At 42.1% G+C, this 6106-nt stretch overlaps 1 long non-coding RNA gene across 1 annotated transcript in view; it reads left to right on the plus strand.

Moving 5' to 3' along the window:
• Nucleotides 1–3012: 3012 nt before the first annotated feature.
• LOC310798300 overlaps nt 3013–6106 on the plus strand; it is a 4462-nt gene continuing 1368 nt past the window's right edge. The window contains exons 1-3 of the long non-coding RNA XR_014553763.1: nt 3013–3057; nt 3847–3921; nt 5639–5734. This is a non-coding gene — a long non-coding RNA (uncharacterized lncRNA). The remainder of the gene's footprint in view (nt 3058–3846; nt 3922–5638; nt 5735–6106) is intronic.

The raw sequence follows: 6106 nt of genomic DNA on the forward strand, positions 1-6106 counted from the left end.
TGTGTGTCTTAGTTCACATACACAGACTTTGGCACAGAGCCAAAACATATTTTGAAAATGTTTTCTCATGTTTTCCTTCATGCCGCACAATTTAATGAAGCCTCTTACGAGATAGATTATTACGCTATGTGGTTGTAATTGTGCCTAGCTTGATTTAATTTAATTAAGCCTATTACACCATAGCTTATTATGTGGTTGTAATTGTGTCTAGCTTGATTTTTCCCACAGTCTGTGAGGACTGAGGTTTCTCCCTGTTTATGAGGGCTGGTTTTCATCACATTGCCAACTAGAGGGCACTCCGTAGAGGGCATACCTCCACTACAGCCAGGTGTTACGTGAATCCATTTGGAACTTAGGAGCCTTTTTGTGATTGGCCACGGCCATTGCCACACCCCCTTTTGGCCAGTGGGTGTGGAAATGTGAATTATGGGCTCATCAGCATAACATTAGCGGACTTGCCTGCATGCTCGCTGAGCCTGTCAAGAGAGCTGCGTGACTGCTGCTACTTCATAACGTTATAAACAAAGTCAACGACTGGCCTCTTTCACGTCTGCAACTCACGTCTGTCACTGTGTGCTGCCTGCTGCTGGGTGTGTTTGTTTGTTCTCACAGCGCGTGCCGGGAGCCAGAAAACTAGAGACAGTCTCACGAAGCGGGGTTAGGGTTAGGGTTAGGGTTAACCCTAACCCTACCCTAACCCTAACCCTAACCCTAACCCTAACCCTAACTATGTCGTTCACCTTAGAAGCCGCAATGCCGACCTTAGGTTTAGGCGTGGGGGTGGGAGAGGTTAGGTTTTGGGTTAGGGTCTGGGGGCATGGGGGGAGGTTAGGTTTGGCGTGGGGGCTGGGAGAGGTTAGTGAAAAACGGGGAATATAGACCCCCTTTCTGAGTGCCGATATTTCGGAGTGGCAGAACGTCGGAGTGGCAGCACGTCGGAGTGGCAGCATGTAACCTCACAAAGCACTCATGTTAGCTGGCTGCACACCAAAACACAGTTTTAATTTTACATGCTGACTATTTTGGGACATGGCGGGTAGACCCCCGATTGTCACACACCAAATCTAGGCGCTTGGCGGGGTGTTAATTTCAGGCCCTGCCTCCGCCCCTGTGAAACGACAACAACGCTAGCTTGCTTGCTAGCTAGCGTTGTTAGCAAGCAAGCTAGCATTGCTACACGCTGAAAATTGCGAGTTTTGACGAAGATTTGGAATGTGCAATAAAGCAGGCCTGCTTGGTACTTTCGGTGGATGGTTGTAAAGACAACAGAGCCTTTCCCCCCGCTAGACCACAGTGAGAGTGAACAGTCAGACTCTCTGGCAAGCGAGACTAGACACTGACAGACAGACAGACAGACAGACAGACAGACAGACAGACAGACAGACAGACAAAGAGGGGACAAACATAATCACCCTAACCCATATATATATATATATATATATATATATATATATATATATATATATATATATATATATATATACACTCAGAAAAGTAATTCATTGACCAAGTAAATATAACAGTATTATAATGACAACTTCACCCAATAAAATTACTCTTAATCAATATGGTTATTATTTGAGTTGATCATATCATAATCCATGAGTAAAACACCAACTAATGTTTATATATAATATTGACATATAATAGTGAGATTATTTCGTTAAAATAAATGGTTATTTTAATGACAGATTCCATTGATTAAATATTTGTAATCATTATTGTATGTTTCAATGAAAAAATTATAATGTTAAGAACTAGATGTATTGGTCATATTGCTTAAAGATTTTGGTAAGCTGGCGGAAGTGACATCATTTATCTGTTGAGAGCCCAGCCACATGGACAGAGGACATTTTGAGCCGGCTGCTTGAAGCTTTTTGCTACCCAACATTTTCCTCTTCTTGCAGCACATCAATGTAAGTAACTTTAAACATATTCAAGCCACTGTTTGCTAAAACGAATTTGCCTTGTGTGACTGGCTTAATTCCAACATTTTATTCGTGCTGCCAGTGCTGAGGTCTTGCTGCTGCACGTTAGGCTGGTGCTTTCTGCATTTCCGTGTTTTCTCTTGGGGTTAATCAGTTTTAATGGGCGCGAGAAAGTAGTTAATTATTCCCCGTTGGCAGAAAAGATTTGCGTTGGTCCAGAGGTAGGTGCATGCTGTCAGCACGGTACTGAGAGATAATGTCGGGTTGAGAAAGCAACGCCAGGAGTACAACACAGGTTTCCTCATGGCTTTGAAGTGAAAGCGCTTGGCTTGGCTTCACTGCAGAGTCTGCGTGGACATGGTCTTCCCACGTGCTGCAGCACACACGGTAATGAGCAGAGTACGAACGCCAATCTATCTTTTTATTTTCGCCTGTATATCGGCTATTTCTGCCCCATATAACGTTATAACATCACGTGGTGGATGTGAAGAAACACCGCGGGGATATTACTGTCTTTCAAAGGCTGTAGCAGACTCATTTTTGAAACTGTAGTGAGGAGCCTTATACCACATGAAACTAAGACCCACTGCATCCAATGTGGTCGAGCTTGTGGGGTTTCCAATGCTCCAAAGTTAGGCATTTTGGCGTTTTTTTGTATGTAAGACAAGGCTAGATGCAGCACACACATTTAGACAGTAAATCAAGAGTTTATAGTAGGGCTGCACAATTAATTGTATTTTCATCGTCAGAAAATGAAAATGTCTGTCTTTTATTCATATCAAATGAAATATTGAGTGTGTGGTTCATTCACTCTTTGCAAAAACAAATGCACATTTCTCCAGCCAGGAGGCTGTGTGTGGCACTGCACATGCATTTTTTCAAATCTGTTTAAAGGAAATGCTTGGCACATATGAACATTAGACCAAATAAAATAAAACAAAGTAATACTCTTTAAAGACACAGTAACTGTATTCAGAATACACACCAATTTAAACTTTAACTGTAATGGAATACAGTCATATTTTGTATTTTAAATACATGTATTCTGTTACTCCCCAGCTCTGAACCTTTGCTTCGGAGGAAACCCTGTCGAGGAGGCGTTGAGGAGGCCAGGACCAGCAGTACAAAGGTCAGCACAGTTTTAGAATTGTAGGGTGTATTCAAAGCAATCACACTCCAGTAGGGGTGTCACGATACACTCAGTTCATGATAGGATACATGATATTGGGTTCACGATAACGATACAATATTTTAACAATATTTTTTTGCAATGGCTTTGTATGTTGAGGGGGCATCCTCCACGATAATTTTAGTAATTTCACCATTTTCATCCTCTGTAACGTCCCTCATCTGTTCAAACAAAGCAATGAAAAGGAGAGCGAGCATGCAATCGGATGCAGATAATTGCGACCATGTTCAGCTTCTTTTTCTCGCGATATGAGATTTCATCTCAACGATACTTATTGTCACGTTTTGATATCGCGATATATTGTGGGACGATATATTGTGACATCCCTACACTCCAGTGTTTCCTCTAGGATTTTTTCAGCAGCGGTGGTGGGGTCCCAGGGGGGATGTTTGAATCCCATCCGGTGGCCCTACAGCACAAATGATCCCCCCCCCCCTTGATTTTGGTGATTTATTTTACTAGGGATCTTGCGCACTATGCACGCTCGATTCCTGGCTGTGTGTGGCAGGTGCACTGCACATGCAAAAAAAAAATCAAATATGTTTATAGGAAATGCTTGGCACATAAACATGAACATTAGACCAAATAAAACAAAACAAAGTAATACCGTAAGTAATCTCTTTGAAGACACAGTAACTGTATTCAGAATACACACCAATTTAAACTTTAACTGTAATGGAATACAGTCGAATTTTGTATTTTAAATACATGTATTCTGTTACTCCCCAGCTCTGAACCTTCTTTCCTTTGGAGGAAACCCTGATGTCGAGGAGGCGTTGAGGAGGCCAGGACCATCAGTACAAGGTCAGCACAGTTTTAGAATTGTAGGGTGTATTCAAAGCAATCACACTCCAGTGCTTCCTCTAGGATTTTTTTCAGTAGTGGTGGTGGGGTCCCAGGGGGGATGTTTGAATCCCATCCGGTGGCCCTACAGCCCAAACAATCCCCCCCCCCCCCCCCCCCCAATCATTTTGGTTATTTATTTTACTAGGGATCTCGCGAAGGAGGGTTTGTTTTTCCCTAACCAATCACTAGAGACCTAGGGTCCTATCATTGCAAAAGCGGTAATTTTGCGTTAGTGCTGGTTTTGCGCTCGTTTAACGCCACTGCAATGTAAATTAGGGGTGTGTACAAGCGTGTTTGTATTCTCCCTGCCGCGCTATTACCTGTATGCCTGTTAGAATTGTACTGGACATGCATGGGGTAGGTGTGCCACATGCCAAACCAGGCGTGCCACGCAAAATGCGGGGACACAGATGGCATGCTCCTATTGTCAGCATGCACACAATTACTTTGCAAAGAGCTTTGAAAAGCACCTCTTAAAATACCCCGCTGTGCTTGAGCCCACCATAATATCTGTGCTGCACAGCACAGTGCAGAGGAATTCCTTTTGGATACATCATAACACATGGACATGCCATGCCAGGACATCAAATTCTGCTGCTAAAATTGGGTAAGCAGCAGATTATTTAGTGAGGCAATCAACTATAATTCACTGAGAAACTTTTATCACATCGCAAAGAGCCTAATGGCAAGTTAATTGAGGAAACTTGGACATTGTAGCCTACTTGCAGTGCACCTTCACCTATCCCATAACGCAGAGGGTCGTTGGGGCACCACAGACGATCTGTTGACAAGCTCTCCATCTCTCTCTGCTGGCACGGCAGCTCCCACTGTTTCGCAGAGTTTTAATTGAGTCCACTGTAAATCCTCCTCCCATTTGTCCCCCCCACCCCCGTTTCCCCACTGCAAACACGTTTATTTCCAGTCAACAAAAGAACCCAAATTGCAACAAATCACAGATGTTTTTACAGGTATATGATGTGATGGTGTTGTGAGATAGGGATAATATATACAGTCAATGGAGATAGGCCTATCCAAATTACACATGAAAGCTGTTTAGAGTTATTCTTGCTTCACATTGAGTCAACTTCTCTGCAAAGATGCTGATTCTTTAATAAAACAAATGAAAAGTTTAACCTTAGAAGACCTGAAGCTGATATATTGATCTTTAGGAGACACTAACAAGAATTAATAAACAAGATTCATTGATCATGTAGCTAAGTACTTAGTGTTTGCATGACCAATTAATCTTGTGTATTAATTCACAGAAAGGTCATGTAGGCCTGAATATCACCGACATGTGTCACTTGAACAAGCATGCAGATGAAACCAAAAATAGTAAATACATCCCAATCATTCAAATTCATTCAATGGAATTGCAATCAAACTCTCTCTGTCTCTCTCTCTCTCTCTTTCTTAGTTTCTGACTCTGGGAAAATGGTAAAATCCCGACAGTCTACTGTATCTCTGAACCATCTCTTTCACCAAAACACACATTTATGGTATTTTATGTGATCTCCTTTTGATGAGTACGCTAATAATAACCTAATATTTTTCACTTCCATTCACTAAGCTTCCCCTGTAACTGTTTGGAGGCCCCCCTCCCACTTTGAAAACCTCTGATCTAGAGTGAGTATTGCATCTTGTCAGCTATTAAAATTAATTTTCTCCTTAACAGAGTGACTGCCCCATCCAACAAAGGAGAGAAGTCATAATCAGATGTCTAATTGATCACCTGGGTGAAGATGCCACTGCATTGATCAAGGAGATAAAAGTGAGTGCAATACATGGCTTTCAGGGTTCTCCCTACAATCTCTAAATTTGAAATTAGTCCTTCCACTGAATAGACAACTATGGAAGCTACTATTTGGCACTTCAAGTGTTAAATGGCTCTATATTCTGACAGCAATCACTGAAATAGTGTTTGGTCAGTAACTTGGAACCCCCAAGTTAAACCCCTTCCCCCCGTAGTCCTGATGGCAGGGTGGACATATCTCTGCAACCGCAACTCATAGAGACTCACGGATGGCAGTGGTGGATTCAGGGTGAAAAAATACATATATCACATATATGTGTCATGCATCAAAAGATACATAGAAAAAATACATCTATTTTTTTTTAGAGGCATCACGATCTGACCTTCCGT

This window comes from Poromitra crassiceps, assembly GCF_964638095.1.
Source record: "Poromitra crassiceps genome assembly, chromosome: 25".
Lineage (NCBI taxonomy): Eukaryota > Metazoa > Chordata > Actinopteri > Beryciformes > Melamphaidae > Poromitra > Poromitra crassiceps.